Source organism: Caretta caretta, chromosome 2 (assembly GCF_965140235.1).
Source record: "Caretta caretta isolate rCarCar2 chromosome 2, rCarCar1.hap1, whole genome shotgun sequence".
Lineage (NCBI taxonomy): Eukaryota > Metazoa > Chordata > Testudines > Cheloniidae > Caretta > Caretta caretta.
The window spans coordinates 135,830,396-135,854,181 of record NC_134207.1 but is presented as its reverse complement, the minus strand read 5'-3'; the positions used below and the strand labels follow the sequence as shown (position 1 = coordinate 135,854,181).

At 42.0% G+C, this 23,786-nt stretch overlaps 1 long non-coding RNA gene across 1 annotated transcript in view; it reads left to right on the top strand.

Moving 5' to 3' along the window:
* The window catches only part of LOC142071109 (uncharacterized), a 59,157-nt gene that overhangs the window by 18,861 nt on the left and 16,510 nt on the right, over positions 1–23,786 (top strand). Inside the window, exon 2 of the long non-coding RNA XR_012667083.1 lies at positions 20,570–20,757. This is a non-coding gene — a long non-coding RNA (uncharacterized LOC142071109). The remainder of the gene's footprint in view (positions 1–20,569; positions 20,758–23,786) is intronic.

Sequence of the window (23,786 nt, the reverse complement as noted above, 5' to 3'; positions counted from 1 at the left end):
GGAAGAGGGTTGGTTTCAGGTGCCGGGCAGCCAGGGGCATCGGCAGCGACGGGGCCGATGTCCTGCCGGGTCTCGGGGGTCTCGGATGCCCCTCCCCCCCGGGCCTAAGGGCAGTCTCTGCGGACATGCCCCGCTGAGCGGCAGAGGTAGCACCGGGCCTCTCCGGTGGAGTAAAAGACCCGAAAGCAGGCTCCCTGGTAGGGGACTAGGAAAGACCCCTCGAGCGCCTCTCCGTCACGCGCCCCCGCCGGCGGTAGAAGCTGCACTTGCCGGCGGAACGAGAGGACGTGACGGAGGGTGGGGTCCTTGCAGCCCAACGGGAGAGGGCTGATGACAGAGACAAGTTTCCCCAGGGTGGAGAGAGCGGGTAACGGGGCAACATTGGGTAAGAAGGGAGGAACGGAGGTGAGGACGAGGCGAATGCGCAGGTCTTTTAGCGACACCGTGCCTTCTGGTCAAGGCGGGGGAAGGGCCCCGGCCACTGGTGATGGTAGCGGAGGGGGGGGGGAGATGACGAGGCGGCAGGCGGGGGGAGCCCGTCACCGCCCAGGCATACGTCCTGGGGCCGCGGGAGGGACAATCGCAGAGCTGGTGGAGGGAAACGCAGGGAGGGGCGCCACGGTCGATGACGAGGCCACAGCGGTGGGGGCAGCCCCTGCCATGGAGGGCCTAGTGGTTTTAGCGGGGCCCTTTCCTTTCTTCCCGCCCTGGCCCTTCTGGCCAGCTGGGGGGGGTTCCTAGAATCTGGGGGGGCGGTGGGCGCAGCAGCAGCAGTAATCACCCAAGTGCCTCCTGCTGCCGGTGCCCCAGCGGTGGGGGTGGCAAGTATCTTAACAATGGTGGTGGTGGGGGGACCTTGGGGGTTGGGCGGGGGGGAGGTGGGGGAGGGACAACTGATCTTGTTAGAGGGGCCTCGCCCCTCTCATTCCCCGCCATTGTGAGCAGGGAGAGACGGGGAGACACCGGAAGGAGGAGGAGGGAGGGGTAAGCAAAGTAACCGCTCCTCCCTGCTGGGCTGCAGGCAAGGGTGGGGGGGAATGCCGAAGGGGTTGGACTGGGGGTGGGGGGAACAAATCGGGGTCCGGTAATAGGGGCAAGCTGTGGGATAAGCAATCCGGGGGGGAGTGCAGACCCACGCACGTTTGTCCAAAGAGTCTCGGTTGGTCGGCTGTTATGTCCGGTCCGAAAGGCAAAGATCAAAGCGAACAGCTGGATCCGAAGGTAGATGGCAGGTTGCCAGCAGGGACGGATGGCGGGGGGGGGGGCGTAACAGTTGTAGTAATGGTGGGGGGGTTAGGGGCACTGATGGATTGTGGGGGGCTCCGCGCCACACCCCCTGTGCTGCCACAAACGCAAATAAACCACAGTCAAACTCCCCCCCACGAGAGTATAATTCAGAAAATTACTCAGTCTTACGGCCCCCTTCACGATGATTTGCAGCTTCCCGGGGTTATTTCTCCTGTCTTCTGAAATCTTCTTCTCCAGCTGTGTTGGCTGTGTTCCAAGGCTTCCAGCATGCTGAGAATGTTGTAAAGATAAGAAGTAAAATCCGAGCTGCCAGCAAAACGGCTGGGTCTGGGGGTTTCCACTCCCCCCTCCGGATAGCAAAATCGGCAATCTTCCCCCCCCTCCTCCGGGGGGCTCAGCTGAGGCAAATAGCTGTGCCCGAAAGCAGGTGGGGGGTGCTGGTGGCAAGCTGGAGGCCGACCAGCATATAAACGGCAAGAAGAAAAAAATAACAAAAAATCAAACCAAAACAAAAAGCGTCTGGCCCGGTCGGAGGGGGAAACTAAGGCAGGTTCAAAAAGTAAGAAAAATCCAGGCCAGGGGGCTTTAGAAAAGAATAGAAAGCAGGTAGCTGAGGAGCAAGCAAAGGACGTTCCGTTTCCCAACAGGGAAGGTTCCAGAACAATCAGGAACGTTCTGGAGACAATTAAGACAGACAAGCTGATTAGAACACCTGCAGCCAATCAAGAAGCTGCTAGAATCAATTAAGGCAGGCTAATCGGGGCACCTGGGTTTTAAAAAGGAGCTCACTTCAGTTTGTGGTGTGCGTGTGAGGAGCTGGAAGCAAGAGGCACTAGGAACTGAGAGTGAGAGCGCGGACTGTTGGAGGACTGAGGTGTACAAGCATTATCAGACACCAGGAGGAAGGTCCTATTGTGAAGATAAAGAAGGTGTTGGGAGGAGGCCATGGGGAAGTAGCTCAGGGAGTTGTAGCTGTCGCACAGCTGTTCCAGGAGGCACTCTAGACAGCTGCATTCCACAGGGCCCTGGGCTGGAACCCGGAGTAGAGGGCAGGCCCGGGTTCCCCCCAAATCCTCCCAACTCCTGGTCAGACACAGGAGGAGTTGACCTGGACTGTGGGTTCAGAAAAACGGCCAAGCTGAGGGCTGCCGTGAAGCTCCAAGGCGAGCAAATCCGTCAATAAGCGCAAGACCCACTAAGGTAGAGCAGGAACTTTGTCGCAACAGTAATCACAGGGGTGTGAGTGATTGCTGGACCCAGACTAGAAGAAGACTAGTCTGTAAAAGAAGCTTACTGGAACATCTCTGATGATGAGACTTCATCTGTAATCACTTTCCTACGATAAAAGGCTTAGAGTTATGTGTTTTACTTTATTTTGCTTGGTAGTTCACTTTGTTCTGTCCGTTATTACTTGGAACCACTTAAATCCTACTTTTTGTCTTTAATAAAATCACTTTTTACTTATTAATTAACCCAGAGTATGTATTAATACCTGGGGGAGGGGGGCAAACAGCTATGCATATCTCTCTCAGTGTTATAGAGGGTGAACAATTTATGAGTTTATCCTGTATAAGCATTATACAGGGTAAAACAGATTCATTTGGGGTTTGGACCCCATTGGGAGCTGGGAATCTGAGTGTTGGAGACAGGAACACTTCTTAAACTGTTTTCAGTTAAGCCTGCAGTTTGTGGGACATAGTTCAGACCTGGGTCTGTGTTTGTAGCAGGCTAGTGTGTCTGGCTCAAACAAGGCAAGGTTCTGAAGTCCCAAGCTGCCAGGGAAAACAGGCTCAGAGGTAGTCTCAGCATATTGGTTGGCAGTCCCAAGGGGGTTTCTGTGATCCAACCCATCACAACTGTAAACAAGAAGCAGGCAGCATTATCTCCTGCAAATGTAAACAAACTTGTTTATCTGAGCAACTGACTGAACAAGAAGTAGGACTGAGTGAACTTGTAGGCTGTAAAATTTTACATTGTTTTATTTTTGAATGCAGTTTTTTTGTACATAATTCCACATTTGTAAGTACAGTTTTCATGATAAAGAGATTGCACTACAGTACTTGTATTAGGTGAATTGAAAAATACTATTTCTTTTGTTTTTTACAGTGCAAATACTTGCAATCAAAAATAAATATAAAGTGAGCAGTGTATTTTGTATTCTGTGTTGTAATTGAAATCAATATATTTGAAAATGTAGGAAACATCCAAAAATATTTAAATAAATGGTATTCTATTATTGTTTAACAGTGCAATTAATCGTGCAATTAATCGCGATTAATTTTTGTAATTGCTTGACAGCCCTAGTTACAGGATTATAAGGCTATACTTCATTCTGTTGTCAGTGGACTGATCACCCATTGATTCACCATTCCATTTCTCAAAAAAATAAAAGGAGTACTTGTGGCACCTCAGAGACTAACAAATTTATTTGAGCATAAGCTTTCGTGAGCTACAGCTCACTTCATCGGATGCATTCAGTGGAAAATACAGTGGGGAGATTTATATACATAGAGAACATGAAACAATGGGTGTTACCATACACACTGTAACGAGAGTGATCAGGTCTGTAATTGAGTGACCAAAGAGATTGAAGTGTTCTCCAACTGGTTTTTGAACGTTATAATTCTTGACGTCTGATTTGTGTCCATTTATTCTTTTACGTAGAGACTGTTGCAGCACAAGTAGAGTAGGGATATTAGGGGACGAGAGCTGAGGAAGTGTTGTTCTAAGTCAGCCATAAAAATGTTGGCATACTGTGGGGCCATGTGGGTACCCATAGCAGTGCCACTGATTTGAAGGTATACATTGTCTCCAAATGTGAAATAGTTATGGGTGAGGACAAAGTCACAAAGTTCAGCCACCAGGTTTGCTGTGACATTATCGGGGATACTGTTCCTGACGGCTTGTAGTCTATCTTTGTGTGGCTGCGGTGGGGACTGGAGCCATGGCTGTCAGTTCCCCATTGGGCTCCAGCTGTCGTTCCTTCCCCCCCGAAGGCCTCTCTCCCCCATTATTTTTAGGGCCAACAAAGAAAATAACAGAACTCCACTAGCCATCACCTTCAGCCCCCAACAAAAACCTCTCCAGCGCATCGTCAAAGGTCTACAACCTATCCTGAAGGACGACCCATCACTCTCACAGATCTTGGGAGACAGGCCAGTCCTTGCTTACAGACTGCCCCCCAACCTGAAGCAAATACTCACCAGCAACCACACACCACAAAACAGAACCACTAACCCAGGAACCTATCCTTGCAACAAAGCCCGTTGCCAACTGGGTCCACATATCTATTCAGGGAACACCATCATAGGACCTAATCACATCAGCCACACTATCAGAGGCTCATTCACCTGCGTATCAATGTGATACATGCCATCATGTGCCATCAATGACCCTCTGCCATGTACATTGGTCAAACTGGACAGTCTCTAAGTAGAAGAATAAATGGACACAAATCAGATGTCAAGAATTATAACATTAAAAAACCAGTCAGAGAACACTTCAATCTCTTTGGTCACTCGATTACAGACCTAAAAGTTGCAATTCTTCGACAAAAAAACTTCAAAAACAGACTCCAATGAGAGATTGCTGAATTGGAATTAATTTGCAAACTAGATACAATTAATTTAGGCTTGAATAAAGACTGGGAGTGGATGGGTCATTACACAAAGTAAAACTATTTCCCCATGTTTATTCCACCCCCCCACCATGGTTCCTTAGATGTTCTTGTCAACTGCTAGAAATGGCCCACCTTGATTATCACTACAAAAGGTCCCCACCCCCCCACTCTCCTGCTGGTAATAGCTCACCTTACCTGATCACTCTCGTTACAGTGTGTATGGTAACACCCATTGTTTCATGTTCTCTGTGTATATAAATCTCCCCACTATATTTTCCACTGAATGCATCTGAAGAAGTGAGCTGTAGCTCAAGAAAGTTTATGCTCAAATAAATTTGTTAGTCTCTAAAGTGCCACAAGTACTCCTTTTCTTTTTGCAGATACAGACTAACACAGCTGATACTCTGAAACATTCCATTTCTGAATGTGAGTACAACTATGTAAATTGTAGTTGTATGCTTCTTTGCTTAACCAATCGTTTTTCTCTTAAATACAGTTTAGTTCTATCATTCAAAGTGACATCCAGGGTCTTCCACTCAGTTAAATTGTCTGTAACCAACCTAGCAGCTCAAACCAGAAAACTAAGTTTCGTTTATTTCATCCTTAGGTTTATTAACTGGAATATTTAAACATCAAGATTACACCACATCTCATATCTGCCTAGTACTCTGTCCAGCTACTTGAGCTGGTTGCTGGGCCCTGGATTATGCCTTATACACTGGATCCATATTTTAATTCCCTGTAATGGAGGAGGATGGTGTTGTTAAGGCATAGGACTGGGAGTCAGGAGACCTAAATGCCATTCCCTGTTCTGTTACAGACTTCTTGTGTGATCTTGGGCAGTTCACCTAACTTCTCTTTGCCTTAGTTTCCTCATTTGTGAAATGGGGATAACAATATTTTCCTACTTCACATGATTGTAAAGAGGTCAAAGTGCTTTCAGATCCTTCCATGCAATGTGTTATAAAAGTTTAAAGAATTATTATAATGCAGCTCTTAATTTTTTTAAATCTTTGAGAATCGAGCCTTATTTGCAAGAATACTGCTTTTCAGAATAGCTAGCTTATTTTCAAGACTTTCACCTATGATAGATGAACTTTTCTTCAGAGCAAAAGTATATTTAACTTTTTTGCTCTTCAACCAGATTGTTTACAGTTTGCCTGTTTCCGTATTTTATTTTTAAAAAATCTTAACAATTTCATTAATTAAATAATCGTTGTTTTCAAACAAATTTCGTTCCTTAATTTCTGTCAGAAGTGGATCAGCTGTCATGGTGATCTTAGATGGCAGTATATTTGAGTTCAGTTTATTGAAACAGAAATGACAGAATGTCAATTTGCTTTCCTGCCACACGCCATATATAAGAATCAAATAAACAATTGTGCAAGGCCAAACTGAATGTTTTGCAATATCAGACAGGTGAGCACTTTTTTGTTCACAGTAAAAAAAAAGTCTCTTCTGCGAGCAACTAACACATTCAAACTTATTTATTATTGGTAACTAGTACAAAGCATACAGATATGTTTGTGATGTGGGAATTGGACTCAAATGCATCTCAGATAGGGACTACCAAATATTCATTAAATGGGAACAGTTTTTATCCCTGCTGAGTTGGGCAGGAGTCACACAGGTGACCTAGAAGTGAAAGACGGTTATAACTCATTAGAAATGGCGGAGGCCCCCATAAGCATTTATGTTATACCTATGAGAATGGGGATTGCTTCTAGAAAGATAAATTATCAGTTCAAGTTTTGAGCTTCTTGGATTTGACGCCGGCAGAGTCTTTTACTCACTGGGCACACAGACCAAATCTCCCATACACATCTCCCAGTCTCAAACACTCTGTAAATCGGCCACCACTTATTCTTAAAGAGACAGCTCCCATTAACCAAACACCAATAATAAAAATACAGCAGTAAAATAAATATTAGAACATCTAAATTAATTTTGAAATATGTTTTGCAACATAACTGTTCCTACAGTTATTCCAGAGCTCTTACCCTCACTTATACAGTGGGGAAAGGCTCTGGAAGCTCCCTGCTGCTGGAGTCCTTCCTGGCTGCCTCCCACCTGCCAGAGCCCTACACTGCTGCATGTAGCTACACACCACAGTGTGGACGCAGCCGACTTTTCACTTTGGCATGTAGCCCCACATATCCTACACTGCTGCCAGTGTAGACCAGGCGTACATGGACCAACCCACAAAAGGAGACACAACATCCCCATTGCTGGTGGGTTATATTCCTAGTTATGTAACAGCAGTGGAATGCTGGGCATCAAGATTCTTGGTTTTCGTTCCTGGCTCTGGGGGCAGAGTGTGGTCTAGTGGTTAAAGATATCATAGCCATGGTGTATCACATACACCACCACCACCATTTCAGTTGTCTGTGGTGAGGACTGAATCCCCTGATCTCTGGAAGTAAAAATGTGAGCCTCTGCAATTTCAGCCAAAGAACCAGTCCTCTTAACATGCAGCAGAGTTTTAAACCTCTCTATGGGCACATCTACACAGCAGTGAAAACCAGGCCAAAATCAGGTTTCCTGTGATAAATTCACAAGGGCCTGTGGTGGGATGATCATACCCCAAATTGGATTAAGTAGGGAAGGAGTTAATTCCCTACAAAGGGAAGCAGGCAGAGATCCTTGCCTGCCCGACCCTGCTTGCCAATTAAGGAAAGAATTTCCACCTGGACTCAGACAGTTACTTAAGCCAGAGAGGAAGCAGCTTTTACTCATGTTAAGGGGAAAGAAAGAAATGTTCTGTTCCTGCTTGCCTCAGTCTGAAAGGGCAGAATTGAGAAAAGCAGGGGCCTGAATGTCTAGAACAAGGTTACTACAATCCAGTCAGAGAAGTAAATTGCTGAACTGAGATCTCAGATAAGTGTTACTTTGGTTTCCTTTACCTTAATTGCCCTCAGCTGGAGATGCCTGCTGTCAGATAGGGTGGTGTAAAGGAACGTCTGCCAACCAGCACAGGGAAGTAGTCTTGAGGGGAAAATATAGCTGTTTGCAGCAGAAGCAGAGGGCTGCTTCTATAGCTAAGGTCAGTGGGCTGGAATGCATAGTGGGGGAAGGGTATGGACTCGCCTACATCTTGGTGCTGATTCCTAAGTGGAGTGGGCATTTCAGCAAACAAGGGCTGAAGGACTACTCGTGAAGAAGATCCTTAGTTTGACTGGAGGGGAATACTACCCTACCAGCAGAGGAAGACTTGGACTTGTCAAGGGCACATCTGCTGATGAGGTAAAATTGTGCTGGGCATCATATGAACACAAAGAAATAATCTCTGCCCAGGAGGTTGTGCATTCTAGTGGAGGGCTGTTTTAAAATGCATATCCGATAGAGCCATCTACTCCAAGGGGCTGGACCACCAGGTAGGATTAGGCCCTAAATGTGTGTGATTATTATAGCTGTTTTGGAAGTGAGAAGGCTGCAAGGAGGAGCTAGACTCTGCAGTATGCTCCTATTGGAACAAGGTGGATTGTTGTGAACCTAGGGACTTGGATAGATCAGTGTAACATATGTTTTTTTACATTACCATTTTATCCATCTGGAAGCTATTGCTGATGGAAACAGCTATAACTTTCCTCTCTGCTCTTTCTTCTCTCTTAATCCTTAATATAAAACTCAGAGAATGACAGTGCAGATCTGAAGGCAGAGTCTGACCCATTATCCTTCATTGCTTTCTACAAAGTACAGATAAAGATATTATAATTCAAGAAAATTGGGTTTTGGGGTAAGACTTGTGGCCATTTATAGAACTGATATCTGAAAAGAGACTTTCACAAACTGTGCCACTGATTTGATCAGAAAATGCAATGATCAGTTATCTGACTAGAAAAATGATTCAGCAATTTGTCTGCTTGCCAGTACATGTGGCTTATTTTTAAGATAAATATATGCAGTGCAGGTAATGACTTCTATAACTAAGGTTGCCTGATGGTTTCCATTGTAAGAGCCTGTTTTCAGTTTGCTAAATGTAACTACTTGAGCTGACACTTTCTATGTCAAGTGTGTGCCTAAAGCTGAATTCTTTGGGAAGTTTAGTTAAAACAGTTCAGCTGTTTCCAAGAAGGAGCTTAAGGGGGAAAAATAGTTTTGTTTTTCATGTTAAACAAATTTGTACAGCAATTTTGTTGAGATGCTCTAGTACTGCCATACTTTGGAGCGGGGACTTGAAATTTGGTAGAGAGATGTGCTTTTTGCTGTCCCTGTAAAAAATGTGCCTAAATTTGGTTAGTTGCCACTGGAAAGAATTTGATTCTGCTTTTGTGATTCTGGTCAAGTCTCATCAAACAAAATGTTCACAAGTGGCCACTATGTGTTGCTCACCCTCTGGGTACCCAGGTTGAGACACTTGAGGTCTGATTTGCAGGAGTGCTGAGCACTTGCAACAGAGGTGAATAGGCGCTCTGCACTGAACATATAAAGTGCTATAAAATGTTAAGTTCTCTGAAAAATTATACTGTAGACTTCTCATATTAGACAATCAAAAGTAGCTGATGCTTTTGAATTCTGTGAGGAACTGCCCTCTTTCAAGATGGCTGCCATCTCCCACTATTGTCAATGGGTCTGAGTGTCTCACCTGACCACACAGGAGGCTTCCATTTTCCCTGATGCAGGGGAATGTGGGGGTGGCAAGGAGGCAAGACAGATGGTAATGGAGAGGGTTGTTTGGGGGCAGAAGGGAGAATATGGTAATTTGCAAAAAGAAAAGGAGTACTTGTGGCACCTTAGAGACTAACCAATTTATTTGAGCATGAGCTTTCATGAGCTACAGCTCACTTCATCAGATGTATACCGTGGAAACTGCAGCAGACTTTATATACACACAGAGAATATGAAACAATATCTCCTCCCACCCCACTATTACCAGCAGGACAGTGGGGTGGGAGGAGGTATTGTTTCATATTCTCTGTGTGTATATAAAGTCTGCTGCAGTTTCCACGGTATACATCTGATGAAGTGAGCTGTAGCTCACGAAAGCTCATGCTCAAATAAATTGGTTAGTCTCTAAGGTGCCACAAGTACTCCTTTTCTTTTTGCGAATACAGACTAACACGGCTGTTCCTCTGAAACCTATGGTAATTTGGGAGCTTGAGGAATATGCTCTGGCTGCTCTGTGTGCTGCTCCAGGGTGATATAAAGCAACCAGAAGGTACTGGAGAATCTGGTCCTAAAAGTAAGATTTCAGATGGAATAAAAGAAGATTGATACACAATCTTCAGATCACTGGAGAAATATTCTCTGAGGTTTTTATTTGGTTCTCATGTATGAAACTTCTAATTAAACCAACTCCCAGACAAAAGCTATTAAGCAGGAGCTAAGACTGAATACATAGCATTAACATAAGGGTAAAAACATCACAGGGATGTTGTAACTATCCCCAAAACAAATATGGAACTGTAAGACATCTAGAGTTTAAGTACCTCCCAGAAAGGACATTATGTCGGCCACAATCTGCTCTCCATTACAACGTAAATCAGGAGCAACTTCACTGAAATTAGCTAATTTTTTCTAGATTTATACCCAGTATTACTAAAATTGTATTGTGTGCATGCAAGTCCTCCACTGGCACATGCATACAGGGAACTGCATGCATTCATAAGTACATGTATACTCTGAAAATTGAACTGTTAATAGCCAGGCAAGTGATTATTTGAGGCAAATTAAAACCTATAAGTTACAAACTACTAATAAAAATTGCATCATGGAACTAAGAGATGCCATAATATTGAGTGAGAGAAAGAGAAATGAATGAACCAAAAGCCCATTAATAGGCTGCCAGTTTCTGCTTTCAATAGATGCTAAGTAATAACTGATAAAGGTAGAGCTATAGCTATATATTCTCCAACTCATTTAGTACAACATATAAAAATGTAACTTGAAAAACTGAATAGTTCCTTCTTGTGGACACAGTGCTAATTCATCTTCATCAGCGCAAGACACATTTTTCCAGATTCATATCCACTGGGTTATTGCTGGCCTTCTTAACAAGGTATGTTCATCTGATTTCTGTTGGCTTCCAATATATAATTCAATGCAAATAACTGTTAAAAGTTTTCTTTTCCTCCAAGGAGGCACAATGAATCACTTAAACTCAGGAAATGTTACACAACTCTAACTTTGCTCCCTTTAGTGCATGCATTTTTATATCACTATAATTATATGATTTTAAGCTAGATTTTTCCATACTACTCCTACCTCACTCAGCACACTGTTTGGTTGGTACTTAATGAATGAGGAAACTGTTAATTTTTTTTTATCCTCACTGTTCAATGAATGAACTTTCTTCATTCATTCCAGGCCTTCCGAATTGCACACTGATTGAGCCAGGAATCCAAGGGATGCCCACCTCATTCACTACAACCCTGTCTCATACTGCATATGTTCATCCAAACTCACTGAGGGTCTAAGTGTACTCTCACTTGTACTGATGTAATTTAAGATTTAGTCTATTGGAGTTACCATGGTAACTGCAAATAAAATTGGTTAACAGAAGGCATAGATCTGAAGAATCACCTGTTTCGCTATGTCTGTACTTGGCTCATGCACTGAGTACTGTCCAGCCTGCGCAATGAATGAAGCAAAGGTGTTGTGGAGAATTGCATAAAATCACAGGATTAAATACTAAAATGCATGTGTACAGCAAGGGGACAGAATTAAGGTTGTCTGACCAACCTTAACTCTGTCATTTCCATACTGCTACAGTAGCCAACTGAAGCAGTTTGTAGGTGATGCTGGAGATTCTAGGTGTGCTGGGAAAATTTTGCTTAGCTACCCATGACTTGGATATCTTTGGGGAAAGGCTTAGGAACTGTGTTCATCTGGAAAGCCAATTGTCCAGTTCTCTACAGTCTTATACTTTGAAGGCAAGATGTCTTCAGTAGATGTACCTTGTCACTGAAACGCCCTCCTAATGAATGCATCTAAATCTGACTCTGGCCACATTCAGAAATCATCCTACAATCTATATGTCTCAAGGTGGGTTTTTTATTTTTTTTTATTTTTTGCTTACTGACTAATTCATTACCACTAACTTGTCTATTGTCAGTGTTTTCCTCTGTCTTTCAACATAGTCTAGATAATACTTAGTCCTCCCACGAGTGCAGGGGACTACACTAAATGACCTCTTGAGGTCCCGTCCAGTCCTACCTATGACTGTGTTGCTGAGGGATGTATGTTAGCTCCTTATGATTGGGAAATGTTTGTCTTTGTAATTTAAGACATGTAGAGTATACTTAGGTTCTAGGGTATAGGAGCCATAAAATGGTCTTAAACATTCTAGTGAACTATCCTATCACATGGTTCCTTGCCACTGCTAGCTGCTTTTTTAAAAAAAATTAGTAATGTGTTTCTTCAACAATTGGTATTTGTGTAATAAACAACTACTTTGTCTGCAGTGTTGTTGCAGCTATGTTGGTCCCATAGACAAGGTGGATGAGGCAATCTATTTTATTGGACCAACTTGTGGCTAGTGAAAGATGCAAGCTTTGGCACTTTCCCAGACCTGAGGAACAGCTCTGTGTAAGTTGCTCCGTGTCATAGCTTGAAACAGATTGCTTCCATTTTGTATTTAACTGTGACACTGAATACCTTTTTCAGAACTGAAGTTTGTGTAAGCTTCAAAGCTTGCCTCTTTCACCAACCACAAGTTGATCCAATAAAGTAGAATATCTCACCCCACCCACCTTGTCTCTAAGCAATTACTTTCTTTGGTATGTTTTTGCTGCTAATATCTTACCAGAACAATAAATACAGATTACTTCCCTGTGTCCTCATGTTAGTCTTCATTTATACCTGCATTGGAACTCTGACTTCAGTTTGGCACATTTGCACAGCTGTGAAAGAAAGCCACCAATGGCTGAACAGATTCAAGAATTGTTGCTCAGGATAAGAGTGTGCAGCTGATGAGGTTGAACCCTCTCATCATTCTGCAGGTGCCAAACCTTCCCCACATGGAGAAGAAAATCAAATTTCCTGCCCCCTAAGCAGCTTTTCCCATGTGTTTAGTCATCGACTATAAGATGCAGAAGTACAAGAAACACTATTAGTTTCTAGAACAATGACCACAGGCTAGTCTATCTTGTGCGTGTTGCAATGAGGGGGAAGTGGAGATTATATTAACATATACTGCAGTATATTTTCTTATGTTCTGATGCTATAATCCTCCCAATACTTGAGAAAATAGATGAGATACTTACAAAGGAACTTGATCTGCAAAAATTAGGAGACCTTGAGATAATTACAAGGAGCTTTTTCATCATTCAAAATAAGATGGGGAACTTGGCATTTATTTTACTGATGAATGTCATGCAGAAAATGTCATGCATTCAAAAATGGCATCTGTACAACTTGTGTACTTAAAAACTAATCACGATCCCTTATTGAATTAGTTCATGAATATGCATAGGGTACTGTATCTGTCTTCAGGTAAAGTAGGGCAGCCATCAAGAACCGCATGTGATTGACTGTGAGCTTCTCAAATTCTGCATATTCCACAGCCTACAAAGTCTCCTTTCAGTTGATTGCTAGAAGTGCAGCAGTATTCGAAAAATAAGCTTCAGCTTTTAATTAAAATCTGAAAAAAAGAGATTCAAATATAAGCTAACCTAAATTTCAGTTAATCTGATCTCTTCCTAATGCTTGATATACTTATGTATGTTACCTTCTTTGAAATTGAACTTCCTTTGTTTGTGTCATAAGAACCCCTAATCCTCTCTTCATCTCATCCCACTTCCTATAAAACTTATTGAGAAACTGTGATTTATTGGGTAAAGAGTAATGCCAAAGGATTTTACCTCTGGTATCTGGGGCCATATTTACAAATCTTGCACCCCTCATTTTTTCTTGCAATTTAAGTGATCTTTATCAGATATGTTCTTCTGGAATTTGCACACAGTTTGCCATAGTGGACAGTTGATGCATTTGGTGGACCTATGAGGTTGCCAGTGCTTTCCCTACCGCTAACTCTAATCCGTATTTGCAGGCCCTGGTATTTGAGAGCCAAATTCACCAGCATTGTGATATTTGTATCAAAAGATCATCTGTCATCACATACCTAGGACATAAGATGGATTTTTAAAATGGAAAAATACGTTTGTCCTCATTTTTCATCTGATCAGTTATATATAGGTTTTTATCAAGCTTGATGTTTCATTCAAAATAAGAAACATGACTGAAATCAATATTAGTATAAAAATGTTTGGATTCCCGTTCATTTATTTGTGCTGAAGTCTACAATACCTAGACATATTCATAGGAATGTAGGTTTCAACGTACCAGAACAGATCAATGGTCTAGCTACTCCAATATCCTGCCTTTGGAAGTGACCTTCAATTACTCTTTCAAAGTAGGGTAAAAAGTCCTATTTTTCACTCTTGATCAAGCTCATTTGTGTGGAAATACATACTCAAATCCTAGGCCTACAAGTGATCAATTTATGCCCTGAAGCACAAAGGGCATAAGTCATCCTAAATTTGATTATTCTCACCCCGCCCCCCCACACACTGTCTTTCTTTAATCTTCCTTTGGTACTTTGAACCAAAGGTGTTCTGAAGTCAATGCAAAAAACTAGATTTCTTTGGCAAAAGGTTTTAGGTGATTACCTCTCTCCTTTTTTTTTTTTTTTAATAATTGCATAGGTTTCAGCAACAGGAACTATAAAATTCTAGAGCACAGAATTTAGTTTCTCCACATATTTATCCAGATACTTTCCTTGGAAGCTACATCCCTACTATTACTGCCTTAACTCATAGCTAATAGAGGTCATACTCTGGGTTAATAGCCTGCAGCTCAACGTTCATTAAGTCATTCATTGATCATTAAAACATCCTGAAAGGGCTTTGTGTTGAAGTTTTAATAGCTGTAATATATGAAGGCTTGGTGTACTAAAATACTACTAATGTTCTTTCAAGATGGCCAGAAAGTATTTGCATATAGCAGTTGACATTAATCTCAAGTACCAGTTTATTTCTCTTGTCTTGCAGTTATCATGCTAGAATTTGTGCACTTTTTAAAATCAGGCCAGGAGACAGCATTTGGATGAGTAATGTTTTCAAGCTGAGGAATTTCCTCAGTTCAGGGGGTGCAAATGGTTAGAAATGCATTCAAAACAATGAATTGCAGAAGACTGGATGTCTTCACGCTCTTAAGTTTCATTTTGGACACTTTTTTTTTTTATAAGGCCCAGTATCCACATGGGTTTTTCTTAGGCAACTTTTTTTCTGTCTGATTAAAGGGCAGTTTCTAAAAATGCATCTTGGTTTATGGCACCGTAGGGGCTAGATTCACAAACACACAGATGCTGTGGCCTTGCAATGTTGAGCATCACCACCCCTAACTTTCATGCTTAGAAAATCACTGAACATCACAAAGCATGAGTTCAGCACTTAGGTGCCCTATAAAAAGAACGGGGAGAGATAGGCACCTCAGAATGGGATTCACAAAAGCCAGCATGCTAGTGTAAGCAGGGGAATGGTCCCGCTATTGTGGAGAACTTTCCTGGCTTATACACTCTCTCCCGGTGAAATGGGCTAGCAATAGGATCTGAGTCCTCGCTCCCATTTCCTTTACCTAGGGGCCTGCCTGACCTCAAGGGCTCCACTTCCACTCTCCTGTGTGGTAGAGTCCTTGTAATCCCAACAAGGTTGGGCCCGGATTCCTGGGGTGCTCGACCCCCAACTTTGTTGTGCTCACTTAGGGCGGGGACTAGGATGTCCCCACTCCAGGGTGCTCTCTCTGCACTGGATGCTTCCTTGACCCACAGATCGTTACATACAGTTCAAAGCACACACAATTTATTAAAGAGCAATCAATTAAAAAAAATAAGGAAAAAATGGGAAAGGTTAAAGGAAAACACGTAACCCCGCTCTGTTGCATAGGGACATCACAACCAGCGTTTCTGGAATGTAAGGGAAGTTTTGCCATTGAGTTTTGCCATTGACTTCAGTGGAATGAGGATTGGATCCTTGGTTAGGCATCTGTTAGCAGAAGTGCAAACTCTCTTTGGTGTGTGTGTGGGTGTGTTCAGTTCGAAGAGTTCTGAATTCAGTCTGTTATAGGCTTTCAGATGTCGTCTTTGGCTTGCAAAATGAAAATAATACTTCCACTTGAAATTAGCGGCTAACAACCCAATACGTGTGTGGGTGCAATACTGCCCATCCTAGTGCATGTGACGTTTTGGTAGACAAGTACCTAAAATGCTTGACAGCAATGGAAAAAGTGTGACTTTGACTTTAATTAAATATTTCAACTAACACTCAGATTTATAATTGTTTTAAAGAACAAAATAGTTATTCTTACAGTTGTTCCTCCTGTTTCAAGTTTGCCAGAAGATTCCCAAGCCAAATACTTTATGCAGCGCTTTCTAAATGTTTGACGTTTTCTTCTTTGTCTCTAGCAGAGCCAAGACACTGTAAGGCAGTATGATACAGTGGATTGAGCATGGGACTGGGAGCCAAGATCTCTCAAATTAGAACTCTTTTTGCCCACATCCATATAGCAAGTCAGTGATGGAATCACTTAACATGGCTTACTTTCTCCTCTGTCAAATGGAGATGATAATGCAGGCTTAATCCAACAAGGATGCTGTATGGATTAATTAGCTAGTATTTCTTTGTACAGCACTCTTAAAAAATGTAAAATTCTATGTGTGGGGAGAAAGGGATCAGTCAGAACTGAAGCTACTTTAGTTGACATTATGACATGGTGGAAAGATTGTGTGTATACTCATCTCGCTATAATGAAAGTAAGTATGGAATTTTGAGATTCTAACTCCATGTGTCAATCAGATGCTGGGTTATGAAACTTTAGTATGTTAGATCACAACTAGTATGGAAGTTAGCTTTATGTTTTCAAAATATATTTCTCCCTGGTTTGTTCCAAGCTCAGAGAACTATAAAAATGGTAAAAAGAAAAGGAGTACTTGTGGCACCTTAGAGACTAGCCAATTTATTTGAGCATAAGCTTTCGTGAGCTACAGTTCACTTCATTGGATGCATACTGTGGAAAGTGTAGAAGATCTTTTTATACACACAAAGCATGAAAAAATACCTCCCCCTACCCCACTCTCCTGCTGGTAATAAGAACAAGCTTTAATTAAAATTAGAGACACCCCAAATTTTCATTTTGGGGCTAAAAGCAGGCATGGAAAAAAATATAGCCCTCATAAGTAATCTAGGGCAAGTTGGGTTTTGATAAGCACCTTTAAACAGAGCCTTTATGGTATTTATTATATCAACTATGACTATTGTGACATTTCCCAGAGTAGAATCTGGACTGCTGAGCAGCTGTGTCCCTGCAATTCTCCAACCTCAGTTGTGTTTTATACCGCTTTATTGCGAGAGCCACCACTCCTGGCCTGCTCACACACAGCATCTAGCGTGTAAATTACTCCCAGCTGAGTTATGAGTGCTCTAGCCAGCCACTCCTGAATTATATTCCAGAGTGACACCAGTGAATTCCCAGTCCCAGACTTGTGTCCAGAAATGTGCGTCTTGTACTGCCCAGTACTTTCCTTCTGGACAATACAAGCTCATACAAAATTCATCATTTTGTTAATAGGATTTGTGCATATTATTTTCTATTATCTCAAAAGAGTGTTTCCCAAACACTTCAATCAACACTGGTTTAGATTAAAAAAACCTTTAACTTAGTTATTACAAGTAATGAGGCATAAAAGTCAGAATTGATTACAAAGAAATAAAAGGTAAAAGGCAAACTAATACTTAACTTAACAAGCTAAGTGAATTTAAAGCAAAAAGGTTCTCACCACATGCTTACAGTGATCTGGCTGGATTCCTTTTAGCCAGGATCCATCCCCCAGTTCTATGGTGCTTCCTCTGTCGTTCAAGTATTGTTGATGCCAAGAGTAGAGATGAGGGAGAGAGGCAATCTGAGGAGTTTGCTCCCCTTATAGAATTTCTCTTCTTTGAGAATCATCTCTAGCTGGGGTTCAGGCAACAGCAAGTCTGTGGGTCAGGAACTTCCAGCTGTTTCTTTGCCACCTTGTACATTTCTTGCTCCAAACCCTTTTTCCACCAAAGAATGGCTGCTTAACCAGGTGATAGTCCACTTGATTTTGTTGACACCTTGCTGAGGTACCAGTTTGCCTTTTGCCTCCGAGGAACTTGTTTGTGCCTGCTTTTCTAAACTTGGAACCTGTCTTATACAGTAGAATTTCATAACTTTACATACGAGGTTGCCACACATTTTACCAGGACAATATTGTTCAGCAGTTTGTTTTCACATGATACCTCACAAGGCATACTTTATATCAAATTTATTATAGTCTTATAGAAAGGGTAAACATAGGGATACAGACTGTCACAACTAAGTAACATCAAAGCTGTATTATGGGGCTAGCAAACACTGTACACAAGTTATGAAATGAAACATCTATTTATATCTGATATTAAATGGAAAAAAACCTTCATTAACTCAAAGCTAAGGCTGCCCAGTGATAACTTGCGCTCTTCCAGAATGCTGATTTCAGCAAAACTCAAACTTCTGAAAAATAGGAAATACAGAGTTAAAGTAAATGCCCATGAACCTTAACTCTGCCCCCTTGGAGCAGGCAGTAGCTACTGGGAATTATTTTCATACATTCCCACTGCATTTACTGTGCTGGGGTAGCTGTATTGCATGTCAGAGGAGTAAACCGAAGCATCTTGGGAGAGCTGAGATTGTGCTATGAGATTTGGGATTAGTTGAGGAGCGTCACAGAGTTGTGAATGTGATATGAGGAGAGCTGAGTCTAAGTCACCAGCCCATGTGTGTTATCAAAGGAATGAGGTGTGTGCACCCTGGGATTCCTCTCTGCATTATTTCAATACAGAATTGCATAGGTTGTGCGAGTAGCAGGGCACTGGGGTGGTCTTGCCATTGGTATTGTCTGTAGTGAGGTGGGATATGACAGCAGCCTGTGGATTTAATGATGGGTAAGGGAAGGTAATTATAGGTTTAGGTGGTATCCTGGGTGCAAGTATGAAGGGATTGTAAAAGGGTATGAAGTTGTTAAATTTTATAAGTGTGGTATTCTGTTAGGGGAGTGGACTCGGTATTTGAGCCCAGGGCAAGTGCGGACAGCTCTTGTCCATTTACAGTGAAAAGGTAGAGTGGAAATGTGGGGGGGGGGGGCGGGGAGGGGAAGGGGAGATAAAAAAGTGAGGGGTGTATGGGGCAAAAAAGGCAGTATTACGGTTGAGTGGGTGTTTACTTTAACTCTGGAATTTCCTGGTGTTCAGTTGTGTGAGTTTTGCTGAACTTGACACACTGTAAGGCCACGAGCTATCACTGGGCAATCTTAACTCTGAGTTAATACAGCTTTTTGCCAATTAAAATCTATTAGAATAAAGCCATGGAATATTATGCTGAAAAATCTAAATTTGTGATGTAAATGTTGTAGTCTTGTAGATATGGCATAATTGTTTTCTATTGAAATGTGTATACAAGCAGCAAGAAGTCTCTGAATGTGTGTATAGATTCACTAATGGTTTTGCAGTCTCACTTAAATAAGTTTTTTGGAAGAAAGCTGCGAGTATTTAAAATACTGCTTTAAAATGCCTGTTTGTATTAAATGTAAACTCTAAACAAAAAATACCGTTTTAGAAAACACTAAGGTTGCGAAGATATGCACTGAAAAATCAGTAAATGCCTTAGTTAGGACTGTACATGAAACCTTACCCTCTTGTACATATATATTGCAATGCAGGGCCAGATTCTTGTTTGCATTCTGCCCCCCTTGTATTGACTCATTAGCACAAAATGGCTGGGAAACAGCTGGATCTGCTCCAGCTGTGCTAAGCAGGCATATGGTCACTTGAGGTCTGTAGCCCGAGAGGAGAAGTTAGTGATCACCAAGTTGCTATAAACTCTGATACTCATAGCAGTATGGATCCACTGAGAGAGTCAGGGAGTTGTAACGAGCTCCCAACTCACTTGGTGAGGCAGAGGATCTGGACCATAGTCCTTAATTGCATCATACTATCATTTCCCCAAGATCCCTGTTTCTATTGAGTGTTTTGCCAGACATGAGTAATGTGTCCATCCCAGCCTTACAGATAAAGCGTTCATGATATGGTGTCATGAATTGTTTCTTTATAACACAGAGATGGTATTTTATGTGTGCGTACACACACATGCAGCCCAGGTGCTTGCATGAAATAAAGAAGACCATCCTCTTATCTGCTTCTAAAACAGCAGCACCACAACCACCAGCACTAGATAAGCCCTCCTTCTGGCTGATGATTGCATTAGTATTTATGGGAATTGTTGTGTAAAGTTACATATGGTTCTCTCAATGCCAAAGGCTCGATCTAATATTTTGTCCTTAAGGTGAATCAGTCATGTGACTAATTTCCTCTTTATAGATTCAAGCAATATGAGACTGCATTTTCAGACATTCCTGGGTAGGTTCCAATCCAGTATTCACAAATCCATTGATTCCACTGAGAAAATGAGAAGGGACAAAAGAGCAGAAACAAAGTCAATGCCAAATAGGAAGAGTGAGTCAGTCTATTACCTGTGTGGGAGGATTATAAGTATATCAATCAGGGACACGTTTAAGAAATGGTTATGAATCGCTGAATTCTGTTTCTAGGTAACATAGAAGCTTATGTTACTGAGGTGTTGTGATTGTTTCTTATTTTTTAATTCTGCTTTTAAAAAACATACTTCTGCCATGTGCCTGTTTCATCACAGGATTGGGACCTATCAAAAAAAAAAAACTTGTTTGAATACTCAAACAGGCTCCATCTTTCTTCATCTCTGGGTTGCAAGACGCCTTGCTACCACCTGCCTTTAGCATGAGGAAACTCGGCCTGTCTGCCTGGGTCAGCTCCCTGACTTCTCCCTTCTCAGACTACCCTGACTCCACAGTGCCTTTTCAGGTAAGCACAGAGGTGAGAGTGTGCCGGTAGGACGTACCAGTAAGAAGTGGCCACTAGTATCGGCCTGTACACATCTCATGTTAAAGCGCTGCCACGGCTCCTTCCCTCCCCTTCCCCTTGTGTGTTTACCTCAATCTACACACATTCCTTTCTTTTAGTAAAGACCTATTTAATGACTTTTGCCCAGTCAGGGCTGTGAGGGTTTGAACATGTGCTTCCAACATCATATAGGGAAAACTCGTAACTTTATATCTAATGTTGCTACCTACATTTCACCAGGATATTATTAACAAACAAGCTATTCTTTTTCAAATGATAACTCACAAGGCATATTTTGTACAAAGAGTATTACAGTGGTGGGTAGGGCGTGAATACAGGGGTGCTTTTGGTTACAGACGGGGTAGAGACACTTTGCACAACTGTTTTGGTTAAAGTTTAACTATTTGAGGGCTACATAAGCCTGGGGCTCAGAATGATGCTCTGCTTCCTTGTGTCCTAGCCTGGGAGAGTCAAAAAGGGACACGGGATCTGGCACTACAAACATCTGTTCCTAGAATTCTACCAGACTTTCTGACCTCTCTCACTTGTCGAGTGCCTAATAACTAAACAAATAAAAATAGTTACGTTATCAAGATGTGTGCAGTTATGCAAGACACTCAGCTGCCTCAAAGACACTTACTTTTTAAAATTTCATTTAAAAGACTGAAAGCTAGGTTATCAATTATACTTGAATCCTGTTCAGCAACTGAAAGTCCTCTCAGGATGAACAGACACACTGTTCAGATTGAGAATGTTGCTTTCAACTAACATTGCTCTTGCATACAGACATGGTTTCTGGCTGCCTTCACACCCCTAACCATCTGTTAAGTTGGCATTCAGCCAATTTAGAAATCTGAGTTTTGTTTCATGAAGGCCCAGGTGCCAAGCAATAATGGGTTTCGATGGACAAGCCCACATAATACTGTAACTGTCACTTCTAGTGCTGGAAGTCTCTTCCACAAAAGGACGGCCAATCACCTGCCTTATTCCCTTGTAAGGCAGTCTGATACCATGGTAATGAGAGCAATGGAAGGATTAAAAGAATATTGATGATGTACTACCAGATGATAAAAAACATAAGAATGGCCATGCTGGATCAGACCAATGGTCGATCTAGCCACAGTATCCTGTCTTCCGACAGTGGCCAGTGCCAGAAGCTTCAGAGGGAATGATCAGAACAGGTCAATTAGCGAGCAATCCACTCCCAGGTTCTGGCAGCCAGAGGCTTAGGGACACTCAGAGCATGGAGTTGCATCCTTGATCATCTTGCTAATAGCTATCCTCCATGAACTTCTCTAATTCTTTTTTGAACCCCGTTACTTTTGGCCATAACAACATGCCCTGGTGAGTTCCACAGTTCACTGTGCATTGTGTGAAGCAGTACTTCATTAGGTTTGTTTTTAAACCTGCTGTCTGTTAATTTAATTGGGTGGCCCATGGCTCTTGTTTTTATGTCAAGTGGTAAATAAAACTTCCCTATTCACTTTCTCCACACAATTCATGATTTTATAGACCTATATCCATCCCTCCTTAGTTATCTCTTTTCTAAAATGAAAAATCCCAGTCTTTTTAATCCCTCCTCGTATGGAAGCTGCTCTAAACTCCTAATCATTTTTGGTGCCCTTCTCTGTACTTTTTCCAGTTGTAATATATCTGTTTTGAGATGGGTCGACCAGAATTGCATGCAGTATTCAAAGTGTGAACATACTAGAGAGGCATTATGCTATTTTCTGTCTTATCTATCCCTTTCCTAATGGTTCCTAGCATTTTGTTAGATTCCTGACTATCACTGCACATTGAGCAAATGTTTTCAGAGGACTCTCCACAATGACTCCAAAATCTTTCTTGGGTGGTAATAGCTAATTTAGACACCATCATTTTGTATGTGTAATTAGGATTGTTTTCCAGTGTGCATTACTTGGTACTTATCAACAATGAATTTCATCTGCCATTTTGTTGTCCTGTCATCCAGTTTAGTGAGATGCCTGTGTAACTCTTCAGTCAGTTTTGGATTTGACTATCCTGAGTAATTTTGCATTGTCTGCATACGTTCCCATCTCACTCTTCACTCCGTTTTCCTGATCATTTATGAATATGTTGAACAAAAAAAGTCTCAGTACTGACCACATATTCCTGGCCTTTGTTTCATATCTTTTAACCAGTTACTGATCTACGCGAGGACCTTCTCTCTTATCCCATGACTGTTTACTTTACTTAAGACCCTTTGGCATGGTCCATTGTCAAAGGCTTTCTGAAAGTCCACATGCACTATTTCAACTGTGAATCGTCCATGTGCTTCTTGACACCCTTCAAGAATTCTAATAGATTGGTGAGGCATGATTCTCCTTTACAGAAGCCATGTTGACTTTCCCCAACATATTCATCTGTTTCTGATTATTCTGTTCTTTATGAAAGTTTCACAAATTTGCCTAGTATTGAAGTTAGGCTTGCTGACCTGTAATTTCCAGGATTATCTCTGGAACCTTTCTGAAAAATTGGCATTACTTTAGCTAACCTCCAGTAATCTGGTACAGAGGCTGATCTAAGTGATAGGTTACATGCCACATTTAGTTGGTCTGCAATTTTGCATCTGAGTTCCTTCAGAATTCTTGGGTGAATACCATCTAGTCCTGGTGACTTATTACAGTTTAATTTATCAATTTGTTCTAAACCCTCCTCTATTGACACCTCAGTTTGGGACAGTTTCCCACACCTGAGCCATTCTTTTTAGGTAAGAAATATGAGAATCTCCTTCACAACCTCTACGGTGAAGACCTATGCAAAGTATTAATTTTGCTTCTCCACAATGGTCTTGTCTTCCTTGAGTGCTCTGTTAGCACCTGGGCTATGCAGTGGCCCCACTGACTGTGTAGCAGGTTTCTTGCTTCGTTGATGTACTTGACAAAAACTAACAGCAATTTTTTTTTGCTAGTTGCTCTTCAAATTCTTTTTGGCCTTCCCCATTACACTTTTACATTAGACTGGCAGAG